Source organism: Cetorhinus maximus, chromosome 8 (assembly GCF_964194155.1).
Source record: "Cetorhinus maximus chromosome 8, sCetMax3.hap1.1, whole genome shotgun sequence".
NCBI classification, from domain to species: Eukaryota; Metazoa; Chordata; class Chondrichthyes; order Lamniformes; family Cetorhinidae; genus Cetorhinus; species Cetorhinus maximus.
Genome location: NC_135886.1, coordinates 105460292 through 105485103, shown reverse-complemented (window position 1 = coordinate 105485103; position 24812 = coordinate 105460292).

The window sequence follows — 24812 nt, the reverse complement described above, 5'->3', positions numbered from 1 at the left end:
TTTCCCCAATACTGATCCCAGTGCCCCACAAACTGGAACCCACTTCTCCCACACCAGTCTTTGAGCCACGCATTTGTCTCTCTAATCTTATTAGCCCTGTGCCAATTTGCATGTGGCTCAGGTAATAATCCAGAGATTATTACCTTTGAGGTTCTGCTTCTTAATTTGGTACCTAGCTCCTCATACTGACTTTGCAGTTCTACCTAGGCCATTGGTACCTATATGGCCCACAACAACTGGATCCTCCCCCTCCCACTGCAAGTTCCGCTCCAGCCTGAGCAAATGTCCTGAACCCTTGCACCGGGCTGGCAACAATGCCGTCTGGACTCTCGCTCTTTGCTGCAGAGAACAGTGTGAATTCCCCTCACTATACTATCTCCTATTACCATTACATTCCTTTTTGCTCCCCTGGTTTGAATGGCTTCCTGTACCACAGTGCCATGGCTGGCCATCTTGCAGACTTTGCTTTCATCCACACAGGTTGTGAGCACCTCAAACCTGTTTGACAATTGCAAAGTCTTAGGGTCCTCCACTGCTGTCTGCTCGGTCCCATTACCTGCCTCACTGACAGTCACATCCTTCTGTCCCTTACTGCTGACCAAAACAGATGACCCTATTCTAAGAGGTGTAACTGTCTTCTGGAACAAAGTATCCAGGTTTTTCTCCCCCTCCCTTATGTTGTGCAGTGTCTGCATTTCGGCTTCCAGATCAATAGTCCTGATCCGGAATTCCTCAAGCTGCTTACACTTCCTGCAGATGTGTTTGTCATGGATCGCCTTGGCGTCCAAAAGCTCCCACATCTCACAGCTGTAACATAACATCTGTCCCATCCTAACTTATGTTATTTAATTTACCTTAATTACTTTCTTCCTCTGTATGCTACAATTTACTGTGTTTATTGAATGGCGGGACCACTGACAACTAAGGTTATAAAGTAAACCACCCAATCAAATAGGGTGTGGGATACTCAAACTACAGGAGTATCCATGTTGAGTATCAGCCAGGCAAGCTCAACCCAGTGGACTATCTTTTGCAACATGTGTTGCCAACAGTCAGTTCTACTAGTCACAAGGCAAAGGTTGCCGTACCACAGCTTAATAATTTAAGCCTAAACAAGGTGTCAGAGTCGCTAAGACTAGCTGACATCAGCATGGCAATAAAACAAGATGAGGCATGGCAACAATGTATGATGTCTATGAAATCACAAGACTGGAAAGAAGTGATCGAGAGAGCTTCTACAAACATAATCGCTCATATACTGCAAGGTCTTCACAATATTTGAAATGAGCTCACTATTACAATTACAACTGATCCCATGTTACACATCAACCGCATTGTCATTCCATAATCATTGCACGAATGCGTTGTCAATCCAGAACATGAAGATCATCAGGGAATTGTCAAAGCCAAACAACCCCTTAGGAACAAGGTATGGTTCCCAGGAATTGAATGGTAGAGCATGAAATCAATTATTTGCCATGCCAAGCAACCCCAATGTCAAATCTTCATGATCCTCTCAAGATATCTAAACTACCTCCAGGACGATGAATTGAAATTAATGTTGATATCGCAGATTTGCACATTGGTACATTGTGAGAAGTGACAGCAGATCCCCATTCAACGGCGATGAGTTCAGTAAATTTGCAACTACCTGCGTTTCACTCAGCAATAAAAATCACACCCCATTGGCCAAGAGGTAATGGAGAAGCCGAGAGATTTATGTATACCTTGGAAAGTGATACAAATAGTTACAGATATGAACAAGCCATGGAAGTAAGAGCTGTATCATTTTCTTCTCAATTACAGAGTGAGTCCTCACTCAACTACTGGAAAACCTTCAGCTACACTCATCTTTGCACATCCTATGCACACGTCTTGCTGAGCCTTCCCATGGAGCTAATGATCAACATGTACTCAAAAGCAATCAAGAACAGAAGGATTGAATGAAAGTAAATGCAAAGTGAAACATTCAATTTAGAGTTACACTGCTAAAGCCAGGAGCTAAAGTGCTTGTGAAACATGAAGGTCATGTTGGAAAGCAAATAGTCTCTTATAAGATCCAGCCATATTTGTGACCAAAACAAAAGGATCAATGAACAATGCTAAACACGGTTCACAAATCATCACATGAAATATTGTCATTCTTCAAAGCACAGAAAACACCATTGGTAAGCACTGAATTGTATTCTGGCATCGACATCTCAGATGAAGAACACGAGTTAAATGAGACTACACCTGATTTCAGATGATATCCTACTTATGAGAAAAAACATCCACCATACTTAAGTGACTATGTTATAAGTGAACTATTTTCAGTTATGGCAAATCTTTCATTTTATTGTATATAGCAAAATGCATTGTTAAATTAATAGAAAAGTTTGAATATGTAATGCCGTTACTGGTCAAGTTGGCTATTCAAGTCATGCTTCAGTTTACATTTTTTGGAAATAAACCATTGAAACATGCCTTGTCCCTCATTTACTAAGAAGGGAGAGGATGTAACTTATTGAAAATTGCATTGTGCATTTTGTTGACTTGAGGCTACATATGTCAGCAAAAGGGGTCTGGAGCAATTAAGTAGAATTCATTGCTTTAACAGCATGTGCAGCAGGTCTATTTCTTACTGAATATCTCACACTAATCAAAAGGATAGTGCAGGCAATGATATTGCAAAATGTGTTATTCTCAGTAAATGACCAAGTAGACTCAGATTACTGGATCTGAATCCTCATTTCATTGATAGAAATGTATGTTGTTCTGGAGAGATGAGGAGGGGTCAAATGTCTCCCCCCTTTGCCTTCTCCTCATTTGGGCACAAAAGGTTTTTTTTTCTTTGAAAAGGACACATTTGTCAATTCAATGAGCACTTAACTGTTTATGCTCTGCGATCATAAAAGAACTAATAGGACAGGTTTTCTTGAGTTTAACAAAGAAAAAGGTTAGCTTTATTATACTTAAACTGAATAAGTAAAATAATAAGACTTTTGCACACAAACACACACACACACTCAAAATCCACACACACAGAAATACAGCTGACAGAGCGGAGAAGAACCGGTTGGCCAAACTAGAGTCTGTAAAAATTCAAAGGAATTTACAGTCTGTAGTTTGGTGACTCAGCTGGCTTCAGGCTGAATTTGATGGTCTTGTTGCTTCCCCTCGGTGGTCTTCTGCTTTCAGTGTGGAGGCAGTTTAGAATTGCATATGGATGATCTATATGTTCTTCTGGAGACACAGCTGTGGGGTTGAGTTCTTTATTTAAAACCTCTGTCTGCTTCACATGGAGAGAGAGTCAAACAATAGCATGCAGGGCCCAAAAACTTGCAAGGTGGATGGAGAGAGAGAGAGAAAGAGGAAAGTTTTCCCTAAGCTTCTCAGTTGCTTGAACTCAGTTTTGCTGAGAAAATATGTGCTTAAAACATACAAAGGGTCGGCTTGTCATGTGACCGCCATTTCCAACTGACCAGTAATTCAAACATGATCACGTATTTCAATTATACCTTGATTAGATCAGCTCAGGAAATTCCCCCTCTTAGTCAGGGTCCAATTGTTCAAGTGATTAGGTTTGATGATTGGTCTCCATCCAACTGAGTATCTGGACATTATACTAATGGAATAGGAAATATAGTTAATTTACATTCCTCTGAGGTCATTGTCTTTGATGAGCTTTTGCAGACATACCATCTCCATTTCGATGGGATGGAATTTGGAATGTACAGTAATACTAATTAAGTCACCGTATTGACTGTGAGTTCAAGTCATTGTGGTTTGTATTTTAAAAAAGTCTGTTTTTTGAAAGTTCAATTCATGTTTCCAGCCAGTGAATTAAAAATCATTATTTGACGTAAAGCATACCATCATGACATATGGATATTGAAATGAAAAAGCCAGATTTAGTGCTGTGAAATCTAGGAACATGCTTATAGATGCCAATCGCCCAGAAGTGGTAGGGAAATTATTGGAGAAGATTCTATGTGACAGGATTTACTACCATTTGGAAGCAATTGGGCGTACTAGTGAGAGGCAGCATGATTTTGTGAAGGGGAGGTCGTGTCTCACTAACTTGATCGAGTTTTTCGAGGAAGTGACAAAGATGATCGACGATGGAAGGGCAGCGGATTTTATATACATGGATTTCAGTAAGGCATTTGACAAGGTCCCTCATGGCAGACCGGTACAGAAGGTAAAGTCGCACGGGATCAGAGGTGAGCTGGCAAGATGGATACAGAATTGGCTTGGTCATAGAAGACAGAGGGTAGCAGTTGAAGGGTGCTTTTCTGAATGGAGAGCTTTGACTAGTGGAGTTCCGCAGGGATCAGTGCTGGGACCTTTGCTGTTTGTAGTATACATAAATGATTTGGAGGAAAATGTAACTGGGCTAATTAGTAAGTTTGCAGACAACACTAAGGTTGGAGGAATTGCAGATAGTGAAGAGGATTGTCAAAGGATACAATGGGATATAGATCGGTTGGAGACTTGGGCGGAGAAATGGCAGATGGAGTTTAATCAGTACAAATGCGACGTAATGCATTTTGGAAGATCTAATACAAGCAGGAATTATACAGTAAATGGCAGAACCCTTATGTGCATTGATGGGCAGAGGGATCTGGGTGTACAGGTCCACAGGTCACTGAAAGTGGCAACGCAGGTGGATAAGGTAGTCAGGAAGGCATATGGCATGCTTGCCTTCATTGGCAGGGGTATTGAGTATAAAAGCTGGGAAGTCATGCTGCAGCTGTATAGAACCTTGGTTAGGCCACACTTGGAATATTGCGTGCAATTCTGGTCACCACATTACCAGAAGGATATGGAGGCATTGGAGAGGGTACAGAGGAGGTTTACCAGGATGCTGCTTGGTCTGGAGGTTATTAGCTATGAGGAGAGGTTGGAGAAACTCGGATTGTTCTCACTAGAGCGACGGAGATTGAGGGGCGACTTGATAGAAGTTTACAAAATTATGAGTGGCATAGACAGAGTAGATAGTCAGAAGCTTTTTCCCAGGGTGGAAGAGTCAATTACTAGGGGACATAGATTTAAGGTGAAAGGAGAAAACTATAGAGGAGATGTGCGGGGCAAGTTTTTTACACAGAGGGTAGTGAGTGTCTGGAATTCGCTGCCAGAGGAGGTGGTGGAAGCAGGTACGATAGTGGTGTTTAAAAGGCAGCTTGACAAATACATGAATAGGATGGGAATAGAGGGATATGGACCCCGGAAGTGGAAAATGTTTTAGTTGATGGGCAATATGATCGGTGCAGGCTTGGAGGGCCGAAGGGCCTGTTCCTGTGCTGTACTTTTCTTTGTTCTTTGTTCTAATCCAAAGGAAATGACTACCAATGTAGAAGTGACTCTCTTTTTAGCAATATTTGTTGCTTTTTCAACAGAGGAACTCTCCCTACTCCTATGCATTAATATGTATTAGAAATATTTACCTCCAAGGAGAGCAAGTTTTGAAGCTTGTGTATAAATGTATTAATGTTTCATTATTGCTAATGCATAAAATAGTGCTTCTGATTGCACACTTTATGCTGGTGTTGTTCCAATGTACAGAGCAAATTAAATACCTTCATATATCAAGTACCAACATAGTCAAAGGAGTGAAAGATGAGTATTTTAATCACACAAAATATCGAGTTTACAATCATCCTGTCTTCATTTGAACAGCATAACTATAATTTGACATTTTAAACACTTTTCCCAGTACTTCTGATAGTACCTGGAAGGTCAGGTTGAGGGTTTATTTTCCTGGTTTGCAACATTGCGGGAGACCGGATGCATAAGACTGAAAGGGGAGCATCAAGGGCAAAGCCAGCTTATTCATGTACTGCTAACTATTCCAGACTAAGAGACATTTGTGCAAGGATCTGATCAAGGCCTTGCTCAGCCTGAGCATGGATGCAGTTAACGAATCACCTCGTTTGATGCAAGATGATCTTCAGCCACAGTTGAAAGTCATAATAACATTAGTGAAAGTAAAGATAGCAACTACTCCGAATGTCTTTGCTACCTTCAGGCTACAGGCCCACATGACTCTTGACAATTACGTGATTGATTGCTGCAGTTATGATGCTTTTGCAGCTATTTACAAGGTGGTACATTAATTCCCGTAGATCAGCATAGGCCATCAGCAGTAAGAGAAAGGACAACTTGGTCTTCACCAGCTCATTCATTTCCCAGAAGTTATGGGGATTTCTGAATTTACACATGTAGCTATTCTTGCATCTGCTCATTATCCGTGGACTGAACATGAACAGAAAGGTCTTAGGTTCCTTAAATGTGCAGATAGTTTATGTAAAAATATTTTCTAAGCCTTAGTACCTCCATGTCCCATATTTCAGAAAATATATGCCAGTCAATATATCATCTCAATGTCATCCAAAAAAGCAGTCCACTTATTCGGCACCCCATCTCAAACATTTGCTTCCTCCACCATCGGTATATACTGGTTGCAGTGCATGCTATTTGCAAGATTCACTGCTGCAAATCTTCATAGCTACCTTGGCATCTTCCAAACTGGCAACCTCCAACACCTAGATGGATAGCTGGTACATTGGAACACCATCACCTTCACGTTCCATTCTAAGTCCCAACTGAATATAGATTGCCATTCCTTCATTGTTGCATTGTGTCAAAATCCTGGAAACCCTACCTAACAGCACTTTAGGAGTGCCTTTGCCACATGGACATCAATGATTCAAAAATCAGACTCACCGCCAGCTTCTCAAGGATGTATAATAAATGCTGGCCTTGCCAATAATCCCAAGAATTAATTTTTAAAAATCTAGGCTGGGTTTGCATGATGTTAACGCTGAGTGACAAAAATGGATAAAGTGCTCCATTTAACAACGTTGACATCTCTCACCTTGACAAACCAAAAAATAGAATAATGACTATGACACAAACACCTCAAGCCCCTGAAACACTTTGACAGCTTGTGTCAGTTCTTGGATGCGGACAGGATCAGAGGAAGGGCTACAAAGCAATCCAGTAACTATCTTCCACTGTGGTCTTATTAGGGAGCTTGATCAAGGTGGCAGTTAACAGCCTTAAGGTCTTTGGTGTACATGTTGCTTTTGCTTATTTTATCAATAAATTTCATAAATATCTTGTAGAAGTTGATACCTGCTGGCATGTTGGCACAAACCTCATAGTTGCCTTTTCTAATGGGGATAGGGCATGAATACTTGATGGCTCTCCTCCTTTGCATGCCACTTCCCTGGTTTTGTGCATATCCTACAAGAAGTAAGGGAATGTGTTAGGGTGTGGTTTTGTGAAGATGTGGATGCCAAAATGAAAGTGTTGCTGGAGCAGAAAAGGCATATAGGTGTGGTAAGTAAATGCTATTGCGAGGGAACTAACAGGTTCAGAGTTTGCAGATAACAACAGAAGGAGTTTGAGTGTGCCACTGCGAATAGTGCAGAGTGATGAGAAGCAGGGGAGGGAAGGCTTGTGAGTGCTAGACTACAGATGTGTGTAGAAAGTCTTACTTTAACAGCTCTGCTGTGATCATTAAATCTTTTTTTCAGCATTGCAGCCAGGATATTATGCTTTGAATGGTCACCTGCTCTACCACCTATGTTCATTGATGCTGTGCAAGTTGCCTGCTCACTTCTGCAATCAAGGAAGAGAACCTCCTTCCTCCTGCTGACCCCCACCATCGTCACCTCCAAAGTCGCATCTAAAAATCCCGCACTATCTCTACCTGTCAATTCTACTGTTCAGCTGCAATTCAGTCCATCACAATCAAAGTGCTCTTTAAGAGGTGCAAGCTGTCTCTATTTTTTTCTCATTTATTCATTCACAGTATTCTATCCCCTCTGAGGCCAGAATAGATGGTGAAAGTCTCCTTTCTCTAATGGCTGATGCATTAGTTTTCCACCTCTGAGCTTCTTGCTGAAATAAAAGCCAGACACAGACAGTGTTGAAGATCTTCTTTTCCCTTTTTTCTGATTTCAAATCTGCTGCCCTCACTCTTCTCCTTAAAAAGCCAACATCCCTTTCCTCTCCAAAGCCCTTGGCTCTGGCTCAAAAATCAGAGGTGGTCTTTCCTGGAACTTCATATTTCAATCCCTCCAATCAGGTTTCCACTCCTGCTATAGTCCCAAATGGCTCTTGACAAAGGCCTTGCCCCAACCACACCCCCCCACCCCCTTCCAGTTTGAAAAGTTGGAGGCAAACCAAACTACTTTAAAAAAGATTGACCCACACCGATATTAAGCTGCAGCTGGTCTGAACAAGCACAGCGTAGGACTTCCGCCCCTCAGTAGAAGGAAGTCCTACGCTCAGGAGCTGCCGGCCAATCAGATTGGCCAGCAGATCTTGTAGTTCCAGTAGTGCCAGAACTCAGTAGTGGGTGCTGCTGGGATGGCAAACAGTCCCAAAAGACAACATGGACCCCAGGCTCAGGTAATAGTCTGGAATTGTTTGGGTGAGGAGGGATCAGGGCACCTTAGGGAGAGGTGGGAATGGGGTGGCCTGCTCACGCTCACCTCCCTACCCCCGCCAACTGCATTATGGTGTTGGCAGTAATATTTGGGTCAATTGGCTTGTTAATAAGCTCAATTGCCTGTTAATTAATTTACTTTTAAATGGCTGACAGGCTGCCGATTGCAGCACCTGCCTGACTACAGTATTATGGGAAACCTGCGTGTTGACTTTGAGTTCGAGACCCGATGTCATCACACTGGATTTTACGCATGCGTGGGGTGGCAGAAGCCCTGATTTCCACACATAAAATCCTGGTCAAAGTCACAAGAAGCATCTTATGCGACTGTGATAGAGGTAAACAAACAATCCCTACTTATCCTTTTCGACCTGTCTTCACCCTTTGATACGGGGTTGACTACATCAGCATCATCTTCCTCCAATGCCTCTCCTCCTTCACACAATTAGGTGGAACTGTACTCGTCTGTACCATACCCATCTTTCAGTTGTAGCCAGAGGAGCACCTGCTGCCTCATCATTTCTCTGGTATCCCCAAGGATCTATGTGGTAAAGTGAGGGACCCTGTCCTTTTAAGAGAATGCAAGTGTACTGATCATGTGACAGCACTGATGCATCACTGCACAGCACGGGCAACTGGGAACTGTTAGTCTAGTTCTGGAGGTTTCTGAGTGAGCACGTTATGATCTAGTTCTCTGCCCTATGTCTCAATAAACCATCACTGTTTATTCTTACAGCAGTCTCTCCCCATTATTGATTGCAAGCAGCAATTGATGAGAACATAGGAAGGCGTGCAGTTAGAGTTCAGTTGGCCAATGAACTCATTTACCCAAGACATAAAAGTGGCAATGAGGATAAAACCATTGCAAGACCCCTGAGTGTGAGTCCACAAGACAGGTGAGTAAAGCATTGGAAAGAGCATCTGCACTTACTTGTAAAATAGGCGACAGCCGGCAATCGGAGCACAAAGTGCTGCAGTTTAAAATTTTTTAAAAACCCTGCAGAATCGCAATTGTGGAGATCCCGCCAAAACTGAAAAAGAGCACAAAACCCTGCAGAGAGAAGCCGACAGCTGCAGAGACAGAGTTGAAAAAAACGGTGACCGCTCTTAAAGCGGCAGTGCATTTAAAAGGGTAAATACATGAAAAATGGCTCTGGACAGAAAATTATAAGAGACCCCAGAGGGAGGGCAACTCCACAGTAAGCCAAATGCCTAAATTTGTCATTACCTGGGAAGCCTATCGGAAGTGCAGTCCCCTTGCAGTCGTTTACGATGCCACAATTCAGGTGTGTCGATCCATTCGACCCCATTTCAGATGACTGGTGTCAGTATATCAAATGCCTTGCGTTCTTTTTTACCTCTAACGACATCACGGGGGAGGAGAAGAGGGCGATTCTTTTGTCCTCATGCAGGAGCAAAACATATGGACTGATCCGCAGCCTTACGTCACCTTGAGCCCCAGACTCGACGACTTCTGACGAGTTAATAAAAATTGTTCATAGCCACTTGAGAACAAAACCCTCAGTTACTATGCAGCGCTTCAAGTTCAATTCAAGGAACAGGCTTCTGGAGGAGACAATAGCTGACTATGTGGTTGTTTTAAAGGCATTAACTGAGCATTGTGAATTCGGAATGTCCATTAGTGATATGCTGAGAGACTGGCTGATATAAGGGATTGGAGATGTTACTATCCAAAGGCGTTTGCTAGCCAAACCTAGTCTAGACTTCAATAAGGAATTAGAATTAGCTACCGCAATGGAGAATGCTGTTAGAAATTCCAAAGTGATAAAAGATGCATAAAATGACACCATCCATCTGGTCGAGTGGGACAATTCGTCAACAAAAGGTGTGAAAACTTCAGATTGCACGGAAAGACGAGAAAGGTTATCTAGGACCGGACCATTGAAAAACAATGGTACTGCAGTGAGAACCCACAAAATGAATGAGAGAAATACATCCAGGCCACCAGTGAGTGAACGACAACTCAAACAAGTAGAGTGCTTTTTCTATCACCGCTGAGGCCACATAAGGCGGCACTGCAGAGAAAGGCTAAAACAACACTATAAAGGCAGAAGGAAAAATCGTGAAATATGCCTCATGAAAGAGCAAGAAGAAATAGAATCAGACTTCCATTCGTTATATGAAATCAAAGTGGGAAGAACCGAGCCAATCCAAATAGTCATTACAGATAACAGAGAACCCATTAAAATGAAAGTTGATATGGAGTGTTGATGTCCGTCATTGGAGAGCATACATTTAGATTCTGAGCAAAGGAACGCATCCTTTGAAGTTAGAAGTTAGAGGTACTTGCTCCCTGTGTGGATGAGGAACAGGGCTGTAGGGAGGATGAGCCAGCTGACCACGGCACCGTGGAACAGGAGGCCATTCAAGAGGGGGAGCAAAAAAACAAGTGGTAGTTGTAGGGGATTCGAAAATTAGGGAATTGATAGCATCCTTTGTAAGCAGGATCGAGAGTCCCGCATGGTATGTTGCCTACCCGGTGCCAGGGTGGGGGACATCTCTGACCGGCTTGAAAGGATATTGGAGAGGGAGGGGGAGGATCCAGTTGTTGTGGTCCACGTCGGGACAAATAACATAGGTAAGACTAGGAAAGAGGACCTGTTTGGGGATTATCAGGAACTAGGAACTAAATTAAAGAACAGGTCCTCAAGGGTCATAATCTCCGGATTACTACCCGACCCATGTGCAAATTGGCATAGGGACGCGAGAATAAGGGAAGTAAACACGTGGCTAAAGGAGTGGTGCGGAAAAGAGGGGTTCCATTTCGTGGGGCACTGGCATCAGTATTGGAACAGGAGGGATCTTTACCGTTGGGATGGTCTCCACCTGAACCGATCTGGGACCAATGTTCTAGCGAAAAGGGTAAATAGGGTGGTCAACAGGACTTTAACCTAGAAAGTGGGGAGGGAGGGAAGGGTAAAACTCCAAGAAGTATGACTAATGGGAAACAAAGCAGCAGGTAAGCGTATGGGGGGGTTGATTCAACTTCATGGAAAATTATGAAAAAACTGAAAAGAAAGGAGAGCCCAGGAGAGGCTATTAAAGTTTCCAGAACACAAAATAGGATAGAGTGTTTGGAAAGGGCTAGGAATCTAACTTCAAGCACATCAAATAACGGGACAACAATGAGAAAGGGGACGGGAAATACAGGACTGAAGGTGTTGTATCTGAATGCATGCAGTATACGAAATAAGGTAAGTGAGCTTGTGGCGCAGAGTGAAATTGGCAGGTATGATGTGGTGGGCATCACGGAGACATGGCTGCAAGGGGATCAGGACTGGGAGCTAAATATACAAGGACATACATCCTATTGAAAAGACAGGCAGGTTGGCAGAGGGGATGGGGTTGCTTTGTTCGTAAGAAATGAAATTAAATCGATAGCAAGAAACGACGTAGAGTCAGATGATGTAGAATCTGTGTGGGTAGAGTTGAGGAACCGCAAAGGTAAAAAAACCATAATGGGAGTTATGTACGGGCCTCCGAACAGTAGTCAGGATGTGTGGCACAAGATACACCAGGAGACAGAAAAGGCGTGTAAGAAAGGCAAGGTTACAGTGATCATGGGGGATTTCAATATGCAGGTAGACTGGGAAAATCAGGTTGGTAGTGGATCCCAAGAAAAGGAATTTGTGGAATGTCTACGAGATGGCTTTTTGGAGCAGCTTGTGGTGGAGCCCACTAGGGAACAGGCAATTCTAGATTTAGTGATGTGTAATGAGGCAGATTTGATAAGGGAGCTAAAGGTGAAGGAACCCTTAGGAGGAAGTGACCATAATATGATAGAATTTACCCTGAAATTTGAGAGGAAAAAGCTGGAATCAGATGTAACGATATTACAGTTGAATAAAGGCAACTACAGAGGCATGAGGGAGGAGCTGGCTAGAATTGACTGGGAGATGAGCCTAGCAGGAAAGACAGTGGAACAGCAATGGCAGGAGTTTCTGGGAGTAATTTGGGAGACATAGCAAAAATTCATCCCTAGGAAGAAGCATACTAAAGGGAGGACGAGGCAACCGTGGCTGACAAGGGAAGTCAGGGATAGCATAAAAGCTAAAGAGAAAGCATACAATGCGGCGAAGAGCAGTGGGAAACCAGGGGATTGGGAAGCCTACAAAGACCAACAGAGGACAACTAAAAAAGAAATAAGGAGGGAGAAGATTAAATATGAGGGTAAACTAGCCAGTAATATAAAAGAAGATTGCAAGAGTGTTTTTAGATATATAAAGGTTAAGAGAGAGGCAAAAGTGGACATTGGGCCGCTGGAAAATGATGCTGGAGAAGTAGTAGTGTGGAACAAAGAAATGGTGGAGGAACTGAATAGGTACTTTGTGTCGGTCTTCACGGTGGAAGACACGAGTAACATCCCCAAAGTTCAAGAGAGTCGGGGGGGAAAGGTGAGTATGGTGGCCATTACCAAGGAGAAGGTGCTAAGAAAACTGAAAGGTCTGAAGGTGGATAAATCACCTGGACCAGAAAGATTACACCCCAGAGTTCTGAAGGAGATAGCTGAAGAGATATGGAGGCGTTAGTGGTGATCTTTCAGGAATCACTGGAGTCAGGGAAGGTCCCAGAGGACTGGAAAATCGCTAATGTAACCCCCCTGTTTAAGAAGGGAGTGAGGCAAAAGACGGGAAATTACAGGCCGATTAGCCTGACCTCGGTCGTTGTTAAGATTTCAGAGTCCATTATTAAGGATGAGATTTCAGAATACTTGAAAGTGCATGGTAAAAAAGGGCAAAGTCAGCATGGTTTCATCAAGGGGAGGTCATGCCTGACAAATCTGTTAGAATTCTTTGAGGAGCTAACGAGTAGGTTAGACAAAGGAGAGCCAATGGATGTTATCTACTTGGACTTCCAGAAGGCCTTTGACAAGGTGCCGCACAGGAGGCTACTCAGTAAGATAAGAGCCCATGGTGTTAGAGGCAAGGTACTAGCGTGGATAGAAGATTGGCTGTCTAGCAGGAGCCAGAGAGTGGGGATAAGGGGGTCCTTCTCAGGATGGTGGCCGGTGACTAGTGGAGTTCCGCAGGGGTCAATGTTGGGACCACAACTTTTCACTTTATGCATTAATGATCTAGATGAAGGAACTGAGGGAATTCTGGCTAAGTTTGCAGATGATACAAAGATAGGTGGAGGGACAGGTGGTATTAAGGAGGCAGGGAGGCTGCAGAAGGCTTTGGACAGGTTAGGAGAATGGGCAAAGAAGTGGCAGATGGAATACAACATGGGGAAGTGTGAGGTCATGCACTTTGGTAGGAAGAATAGAGGCATAGACTATTTTCTAAATGCGGAGAGAATTCAGAAATCTGGAGTGCAATAGGACTTGGGAGTCCTAGTCCAGGATTCTCTTAAGGTTAACTTGCAGGTTGAGTCGGTAGTTAGGAAGGCAAATGCAATGTTGGCATTTATTTGGAGAGGACTAGAATATAAAAGCAGGGATGTGCTGCAGAGGCTTTATAAGGCTCTGGTCAGACCACATTTAGAATATTGTGAGCAATTTTGGGCTCCATATCTCAGGAAAGATGTTCTGGCCCTGGAGAGGGTCCAAAGGATGTTCATGAGAACGATTCCAGGAATGAAAGGCTTAACATATGAGGAACGTTTGAGGACTCTGGGTCTATACTCGATGGAGTTTAGAAGGATGAGGGGGGATCTGATTGAAACTTACAGAATACTGAAAGGCCTGGATAGAGTGGACGTGGAGAAGATGTTTCCATTAGTAGGAGAGACTAGGACCCGAGGGCACAGCCTCAGAGTAAAGGGAAGACCTTTTAGAACAGAGAAGAGGAGAAACTTCTTTAGCCAGAGAGTGGTGAATCTATGGAATTCATTACCACAGAAGGCTGTGGAGGCCAGGTCATTGAGTGTATTTAAGACCGAGATAGATAGGTTCTTGATTGGTAAGGGTCACGGGGAGAAGGCGGGAGAATGGGGTTGAGAAACTTATCAGCCATGATTGAATGGTGGAGCAGACTCGATGGGCCGAATGGCCTAATTTCTGCTCCTAAGTCTTGTGGACAGTGATATGGATCAGTGCAGGAAGAAAAAGAGAAATTAGTGGCATTTCCTTTTCCTCTTTCTCCTCATGCATCAGGTAGCTCATCGTTGTATTGCCTTGTGCTTGTTACCCTTTATCTGTTTCTGCTTGGAGGGGAGGGGCAGCAGGACTGAATGTGACTGCACCTGAAAGATGGTGAAATCATCCACTGAGGGACATAGTAGGCAACTGCCCCTAAAAAAGAGGTCTTGGAAACAACAGCCGAGGTTGTTGGGCTACGACACTCAACCCATCATAGAAAACCTCCTAAGAGATTTGACCTCTAAATAGTTATTGTGTAAATAGTTAACGTGTTTTAAGTTTGTTAGCTGCACTTTTAAGTAAAGGGGGAGGGATATGGTAAAGTGAGGCACCCTGTCCCTTTAAGAGAATGCAAGTGTACTAATCATGTGACAGCACTGACGAATCACTGCACAACGTGGGCAACTGGGAACTGTACATCTAGTTCTGGAGGTTTCTGACTGAGCATTTATGATCTGGTTTCTGCCCTATGTCTCAATAAACCATCACTGTTTATTCTTGCGTCAGTCTTTCCCTATTATTGATTGCAAGAAACAATTGATGAGAACATAGGAAGGTGTGCAGTTAGAGTTTGGTTGGCCAAAGAACTCATTTACCCAAGACACAAAAATCTATCATTTGCCCCTTCCTATTTCTTATCTCATGTACCCCTCTCCGGCATCATCTGAAAACACAGTGTCAGTTTCCACATATATGGTGATGACACCCAGTTCTCTTGACTCCTCCTCCACTGTCTCGAAATTGTCAGCCTGTTTGTCCAACATGCAGTACTGGATGAACTGACGTATTCTCTGAATAAATATTGGGGATACAGAAGATATTGACTTTAGTCGCTGTCAAAACCTCTGCTCCCAACTCTATCCCTCTCCTTGTCAAATATCCAACGCTGACCCAGACTGTTCGCAACCTTGGTGTCATATTTGGTACTGCGATTTGCCACCAGCCATACATTCACACCATCATTAAGATCGCTTATTTCCAACTCCATAACATAGCCTGACACTACCCCGTCTTATCTTAATTGCTGTGAAAACTTTTATATTTGCCTTTATTCTTTCATGGGATGTAGGGGCCATTGACAAGTATTTCTTGCCTATCCAACTATCCTTGAGCTGAGTGGCTTGCTAGGCAATTTCAGAAGATAGTTAAGAGTCAACCACATTGCTGTGGGTCTAGAGTCACGTGTAGGCCAGACAGAGTAAGGACTGCTGATTTCTTTCCCTAATGGACATCAGATGACTCTTTACAACTATCAATGATAGTTTTATGGTCGCCATTACTGAGGCTAGCTTTCAAATCCAGAAGCATTAATTGAATCTAAATTCCACTAGCTGCTGTGGTGGGATTTGAACCCAGATCCCTAGAACATTCGCCTTGGCCTCTCAATTACTAGTCCAGTGACATTACCACTGGATCATCATCTCCCTGGCTATTACTTCTACTTTTACCACATTCTACCCTTTGTGAACTTTGCTGCCTGTGCCCTAAGTCACGTCAAGTCCCATTTACACAACAGTCCTAATTGGCTCTTGATTGAGCTATGCCTACATTTTAATTACTCATCCTTGTTTTCAAATCCGTTATTGGCCTTGCCACTGCCTATTTCTGTAATCTGTTCTAACCGACAACTCTGAGATATATGTTCTCCTCCAATTCTGTCCACTTGAACATCTCCTATTTTCATTGCTCCACCATTGGTGGCCGTGGCTTTCAAGGCCCTATGGTCTATAGTTTGCTCCATAAACTTCTCCACCTGTCTACCCACCTATTTCACTATCTTTCTCTGTTTCACGATCTCTCTTTTAAACATCATTCTCCCTTACCTTGCGAGGAAAGAATTGCTCTGTGCATCATGCGCAGTGACATTGTAAATAAGTTCATGAAGATTCCCTTTCGTCAGTATTTCTAAAGTTGTGAATGTATTCCCATTAAACATAGCAAGTGGAGCATTTATTCCCCTCTATCTGATTAAATAAGCTTGAGAAAATATTGATTAATTCCCCCGCTGCCCCAAATAAAATATTATTCTATATCCACAAGGGATAATTGTATTAAATAACTCGTGCTATGAAAAAATTGAGGTCCACCTGTCAAGTAACATGTAATTAATTTAAAGCTGTAAATTTGAGATTTTTGTGTCTGAGTCTTTCTATTGTTGCTCAGGACATTGTATAAATACAGACTCTCTCAAACAGAAGCACATGGGCTCACAGTCCAAGAGCAATCTGGATTGAGTTAAGTAAGACAGGCATGCCATACAATTTCCTTTGAGGAAACAAGACCTGGGGCTGTAATTAGTGTTTCATTACACACAATTCCTCGCTGTAATCCAAACATAAATTAACCCTGTCCACTACTGCAAACAGCTCTCAATGCTAAAATATGGAAATAAAAACAAGGGGTCAGCTTTTATTTTATGTTCGTTCTCGTTCCATCTTTCATGTGCGAGAACAGTCAGTAGGCTAGTTAAATATGGGCACATCACAGCTGAGCCAGATCCTGCCCTCAGCAGACACACAAATAAGCTCACTTTCCAACAGTAGTCACTGCTAACTGGTAACAATCAAGGGCAGGAATTCTGGCTGATTTTTTCCCTCTCTAGTTGAAAGGCACTAATGACATTCATAGCACTCCTATTAGCTGAGATCAATTAAAAACACAGATAAAGGATCAAAGCTATTGACTTCTATGCCTCAGAACCACTATTATTTTGTCGTGGGAGCTGATTGAGGATTCATATGGTCCTATTATTAACTGTTTACCACAGTGGTTAGATTTGGACAGGATCATCTCTAGCTCAGAAGATATTGGATGGTTTAAAACCTTCAAAGGTCTTCACAGGGTTAAGAGAGTCGAGCGGCAATGTATAACCTTGGAAACATTCCACTTTCGCTATGCTGTGGCATTCTTTTCAGTTTGCTTGTTTTCCCTTAATGGCAGCTAGACAATGGTGGGCAAATTTAAAAGGTAATACACTGTCAAGAAACTATGAAAACTATCAAACATTTTCTTGGAGTGTGAAGATTTTTAAAATCAATAATGACATCTTCAAGAAATAATAATTGCCTGAGCTGCTTAAAACAAGATATTATACAACTAGTTTTTGCCTTGGCAATAGTACGAAACAAAATAATTATCTGCATGAGCAGTGCGGCAAGAGAGGAGAAGGTGTCTGTGTTCAAACACTGAAGAGTTTTGATGTAAAGTCATCTTCAGCACTGCACAGAGGAAGAAATGTGTCAGACCTGGCATTTTTCTTCTTCCTTCTCCTGCAGCTCTCACAGTTAATAATCCTCTCTGTGAGTGTTTGAAGAAAATTATATTACTGAGAGAAAAAGGACAAAGCACTTTTCATAAACAGAGGAACAAGCAATGATATTATTGAGTCTTGGGGTGGTTTGGCATCGCAGCATCGCACAAAACACTCACAGGTCAATGACTGAGTAAAGCTTCCCTTCACTGTCCAACCAAGCATTCCAAGTCAGGTACAGAACATGTTAAATTCAGATTAAAACTCCTTTAACTGTGCCTTAACAATTTGTCATAAACCTATTTTGCATAGGTGTACCATAATTTGACATATTCATTTCCCTTACCAGTTATCTCCTCACCCGCTTGCACAGGCAGCGCTGAGCGCTGCCACTCACGTTTCACGCTGGGCGGGTCTTAATTGGCCCACCAGCGTGAAATCACCTTCCAGCCTCGATCGCGGGTGGCAGCCAGCTTCCCGACCGCCCCCGCCCACCTCTGCCAAGCCCACCCAACAAGGGCTAAATTCTGCCTTTAAGGTTTGATACATCTGACTGCAGACAATAGGTTACCTCCTGAAGAAAGAAATGGCTGGAGGAAGAAGAAAGGCACCATCCAGATTCTCTGATGATGCTTTGGAGGCTTTGGTGCAGATAGTGGACAGGAAAAGAGACATCGAGCTGGATGCTCCCAAGGCAGACAGTGAGAGCCTGGAAATTTCCCAGCTCACTTCACCCACCTCAGGAAAACATTCCATCAGGCCAGATTTGTGTTCCAGGGAACGAGTGCGGGATGGACTCAGGCCCGCCACCCCCAGAAGCAGATCAGAGGTGGCCGCAGGGTCTGCTGAGTGCTGCTGAAAAGGCCCACCACACATCTCTGGGACTGCATCCAGTTGTTTTGTTATCCCTTTAACCTTTCATCCGCACCCACTCCCGTGGCCCCTTATAACCCCCACGCCAACTTAATGCCAACTCATGACCCCAACCCATCCCCATGGTCCTTTTTAGCCCCTATGACCTCTCACCCAGTGTCGACCATGAGCAGTCCTCAGGACCAATGTTGAGATTAAATAAAATAAAGGTCTAAATATCTATTATCTAAATATAGTACAAAACATTCTGATTCATGAAAGCCCATTCAAAACTTTAAAAGCCCCTCAAGTACTTCACCCTTACAAAAAGAGACTTGTACCCATAAGACCACATCAAAGATAATTAATCCTCTTTGAGCTGTCAATCAAACTGTGAATTTACATTCCCCCTGGAATAATTGTGAAAAGCAATCAAGCATGAAAAATGACATAATGATAGCCCTCGGAGTAATGCCAACAAACAGCTATAGTAACTTCTCCAATGGATCTTTTTTCAACTCTCAGTGACACAGGCAGGCTGTTTTTTTTATTTTAAAAGGGATAGGGATTTAAATAACTTTACAGTTTGAGTTTTTTTTAACTCTCGCTGACACAAATAGGCTGTTTTTTTTATTTTAAAAGGCCTGGGGGTTTAAATAACTCCACAGTTTGACAGATCTTGATCGTATCCATCCTTCATGAGTCTTTATATCTCTTCCATAAATTCGTGACTTCCACATTGTAAGTTAAGGCCCTTGCTACAGCGAAAATTTGGTCTGTTTGAACTCAACACTGAGTTCACATGGCCCTGTTTGATTAGGTTTCCCGCCTGTGGGTCATGCCATCCCCTTTCTCCTAATGGCAAAAATATGGTCTATCAGAAATGGAGTTGGGGCTTCTGAATCCAGATCATGCCCGCCATTTTTAAAGGTCCACAGAGTCTTCCTGGCCCATCGTGTCCCTCACTGGGCAGGGAGAAAATCTTCCAGGCAACACCCTTGCCACAAATGCTGCAGAGAAGCACAGCTCCCAGGAAAGCAGCAAAGCTGAAACAAAGAAATTCATGGCCTCACCTGAGTTGTCACAATAACAATACTGTCCTCTTGCTCTCTGCCCACATGTCCATCAAATCTAGCTTAACTCGCCCAAAATATTCCCACCCCCATTCCTTTTACTCTCCATCAATCAACGTACAATACTTTACTCCACCTCCTTCTTCTCTGCCTTACCATTATTGCGACACCCACTTCCCCACATTTCACATCTAACACAACATATATGAGTTACTCTACCATGACAGGCTCATTCACTAACATCTCATAAGGGTGTCACTAACACTCTTTTCTTACTTGCAGAAGGAGCTCTCTAACATCTACAAACAGGAGGCTGCCATCAGAAGAGACTGAGCTTGCCTGCATGCCCTCTTGCCCATTGAAGTATGCTGACCATCACAGGCAGGGCTAGAGTTATGAACATGATGATTGGCAACCCTGGAAGAACACAGCCTTTCTGAAGATGTACTAGTGCTTGATCTGACCCACACAAGCTTTAATTCAGAGACGGGCATCATGAGTACGTTGGAGGCTAGGCTAGTGGGCAGATTGTCACCTCGTGACTCACAGGTGCACGAGGGCTGGGGTATGGAGATAGAATGCTACAGATGCCAGGAAGGCCATTGGATGGTGGTAGAAAGGATGGTGATGAAAATGATTGTAGGACTGTTGATGTATTGGGGATCGGAAGGAGGGTTCAGGCAAAGCACTTTATGATGAGCTTCTGATTAATATCGTGTCTGTTCTTCATACACCTCCTCCAACTACTTTTTGTGCTGCAAGCATAGGATCCTTATTTAAGTGTCTCATTCAGCCACTTTAATAGCTTGGATGTGCATCCTCGATGCCTATGGAGCAGCCTGAACAACTCTAATGGGTGGCACACCTTCAGATCATAATGAGCACATACCATATTGGATGGTTAGGCACCCATGTTACACCTGAAAAATGAGTGCAACGCCATTTGATCTCCAGAGGAGGGAATCACTGAACATTCTTCATTCAGTTCATAGTTTTGTCGGTGTAAGTTGTTTTGGAACAGGCATTTGACCTAAGTTAGAGATTAATTTTTCAGATGACTACCAATTTGAAATACATTCAAAAATAGTCAAAAGAGCACAACAAACACAACAAAAATGAGGGAAGTATACAGAGCTGCATTCAATTTGCAGGGATTCATTGGGCACAGGTGTGATGAGCCAAATGGTTTCCTTGTGTTCTATGATTCTATAATCTAAGAAAAGGCTCTCAGCAATCGCCTCCCACTTCCAAACAGTTCTAGATTGCTAAATTGTTTACCAGATCCAAATCTAGCTATTATTTCTGACCACCAGCCAGAAGGCTTGGAAGTCATCCACCATTACTTACCCAACTTTGGATGTAAAACTCTTCCAAGGTATATCCCCCTGCTGGGGTAATATTGGAGCTATGGTAATGAACTGAACTTGCCCACATGTATGGTTCTTCAAGTACAATGACATATGTGCTCAGAGGTGAGGAGGAAGAAAAATTAGTCTTATGCTGTCACCAAGGGGGAGCACTCAGCAATAAATGTTAGGCACATGTGAAGAGAATTGTACATTCTTCGGCTTAATTGAAGGTCTTGTCAATTATTGCCTTTTGTACAAAAACATAGGGCTGAATATTGAGCTCGATGGCGGGCATGAACCTGACCCAGCCAAGCGTAAAATGACGCATGAGGCAAGCATCCCAACATCATCACGTAGTCCCGCGATATTTCATTCGGCAGGCGCACGCCGGAGTCAGTAGCCCACCCGCCAACAATTAAAAGGCCTATTAAGGCCATTAAAAAGTCATTAAATTCAAATTTACACTGGCTTTCCAACTTTACAGTTGATGGGCAGGCAAAAACGTCAAGCGGCCTTTGCACTTTTTAGGAAACCTCATCCACTGGCAGAATTAAGTTTCCTAGAGCAAATAAAAGTAAAATAAAAATTTTACACTTGAATTAAAAACATGTCCCTGCTCATGTGATGGAGTCACATGATGGGACATGTTTGATGACATTTTTATTTTCTTCATTGGTTTTTTTAAACGGTGCTTCAGAGAGATTGAAGCGCTTTTTCCCGCACATGTGCGAAGCTTGCGCTAGGCCCATTAGTCCTGTTTCCTCCGCCCGCACAGGCAGCACTGCTGCTTGCATTCCACCCTGGGCGGGCCTTAATTGGCCCGCCCATGTAAAATTGTGGTCTGGTGCCAATTGCGGGCAGCAATCGGCTTCCTGACCGCCCCCGCCGAGCACCCCCATCAAGGGCAAAATTCTGCCCTTGGTTTTTTTAAGGAATCTTCATCTTGATTTGCACTTACTGAGGTTGGTCCTTCTATTCCAACTGCTTCATACCATGTCTCTTTGGATAAACATGAAAGAGATGGAAGTGAAGAAACCTCCTAATGAGTTTGTGAAACATTTAGTAGGTCCTATTCAAAGATGTCTTCTTGCTTAATCCTGCATCCTCTGATCTACATTCTGCTCAGACGCCATCAGCAATGGTGACTGGAAAATGTATCCCTTGGGTACCATGTTGATGATGTCCAAGTTCTGGTAGGGTCTTTTATTAGAGTAAAGCGACAGGCCATCTGTGATTATAAACTAAAAAAACTGAATTTGAATTTTTGTGAATCTGTGTTTTATAGGTTCCGATGTTTTCACTTCCCCTTCATTCTCAAACAAGACTTCCATAAACATTTTGTCCTTTTCATCCTGAATAGTGGCATGATTTGGCTCGCAAACATTCTCTAAGGAGTTAGTGTAGAACAGTGATTAGGAACCTAGTCACAGTATTGATAATGTCTGTAACAGATGTCATACTGAAGCAATAAAACTGTCTGGGACACTGCCTTTACCCTCGGGAGCATTGAGTTCCCTGAGCGAGTAGGGAGGGGGAGGATAGAAGCTGGAAAAAATCAAAATGTTTGTCTGTCTCTTATTGTCCAGTTATTTCTGCAGGAACTAGGCTAAATTTGCCAGTCAGAGGAGTTTGGAAGTAATAGAGTATTAGAAATTACTGCTCATTTTCCAAGAGGCAGCAAATATTCATTAATCACTAATAATCTTGACATTTAACCAAATATTGATCTACAACTGACAAAGGAAGAATAGTTACTATTGCACGCACCATGGAAAAAGAAAACACTTGCATTTGTGTTGTGTAGGAGATTTACGAAATTTGTACAACAGGCACTTGCTGTCCGTACACCGTTGTACACACATGACATCCGGAATCACTGAAAGATTGCTCCTCTGTCATCAGCACTACTTGTTTTGCTCTCCAATATTGGGTTCTTTACCACAATCAGTGTATTCCTTGCCTTGTTTCAGTTATAGTGGAAATAACAGCTCAGAATTTGTCTTTAGACTTTCTCCCTGACCCTTCAGTTTGCACGTTATACCCTAAAAGTTGCTGGAAGTCCAAATTGATAATGGGTTGAGTTGTCTGTGCTGGCGTCAGGCGTGCTCGGCGATGTGAGTGGACAATATGGTGAGAAGGCCAAAAATCGGTTTCATGACATCGTGAAAGCAGTTTGCGATCATCCACTCAGCCCATCAATGGCGGGCTGCGTTTCCCACCATCGGATGTCGGGAACCTCATTGTCATACATCCGTATATCTTTATAAGGCTATCCCACTGGACACAGTGCCCCCCCCCCATGCTGGGTTGCCCACCCATGTTGGCGTGATTGCACGCCGACGTGTTTCACAACTGCACATTAGTGACATCCACCTGGCGAGCTGCGACTTTGCTCGGGACTTCGAGATTTGTTTGCCTATCTTGCTTCGGGCAGCAATCGCAGTCATCAGCACCAGGCTTCACAGGCAGCATCACATCATTTTTAGGAGGGCTTATGGGCAAGTCTCTACCTACCAGGCCAGCCATAAGGCTGGCTTTGTACAACTGCAAGGCTGGGTTTGCTTGGCGGAGGGGTCTCAGGCAAGCGAAGGGGCTGCAGAGTGAAGGCTGTACTGAGGAAGGGGGGTGTCCCATGGTTTGTTTGGGGGCACAAGTTGATCTGTGCAAGTGGCCTCAGGATGGTGAGGGCTGAGGAGGTAGTCTCCAGAGTAGATGAGGCCAGTTGGAGATGTGGGGGTGTGTGTGAAAGAGTGAATGGCGATGTCTCTTGAGCTGGCAGTGAGTGAGATGCCAGTGAATGTGTGATGAGCTTGAGTGTGTGAGTTTAGAGTGATGAGATGGTTGCCATAGCCTGGTTGCACAGATGAGATCATTGATCCTCTATCTGCATTGGATGGCCAACCTCTTCTGTGCAGCGTTGGCACTGATCGCCACTGCCATCGCCTACCAAGCCAGAGTGGTAATGTTGGTCAGGGTGGGGGTAGGGGGCATCACGGCCAGCCTCCACTGCACCCAAAAGGTGCTTGAGGGACACCACACTAAACCTGAGGGCTGCAATCTTCTTGCCTTTCGGGGCCATGTCTTATTTGCAGCAGTCCTGGGCTGGAAGCACTGAGAGGTGTGCACGCAGCTGTACTTTAAATGTGGCAGCCAGCGTGATGAAGCAGTGAGGCGATGGCTTGGTGGATGAATCAGAGCTTGCCTGCCATGGAAACAACGTGTTTCCAAGGAATGCATAATTAACGCAGTGGATTTGCGAAGATACGCCGTGAGAAGCAGCCATTGTGGCCGGCAGGTAAAACATCATTTTACCTGCCCGCTACCACACTTAGTGCAAATCTGGGATGATTGCATCCAATGTTGAAGGGAAAGCAATGGGGAATCCAGGACCTTACTGAAACAACAGAACAAATTGTCTATCTCCTTAAATCAATGAGATTTAAGGATTGAGAAAGAAATAGAGTGACAGAGAAGAAAAAAGGTTGAATTAGAATCAAATTAGATACAGAAAGGGAAATAAAGTGAGGGAAAGAAAGACTGAATTAAGAAGGAGAGAAGAGCTTACAGAAAGGAAAGGTAAGAAAAAAATTAAGTTAAAATTTTAAATTAAGAACCGCTTAGCACAGTTGATTATTTACAGAAATGAGACTCCACAGCCCTGATTTTCACCACAACAGAGAGCCTCTCTTCCCATTTTCATCAGGGTGGGCTGTGTTTCACAGAGGCAGCTGGCCAGTTAAATCAGCAG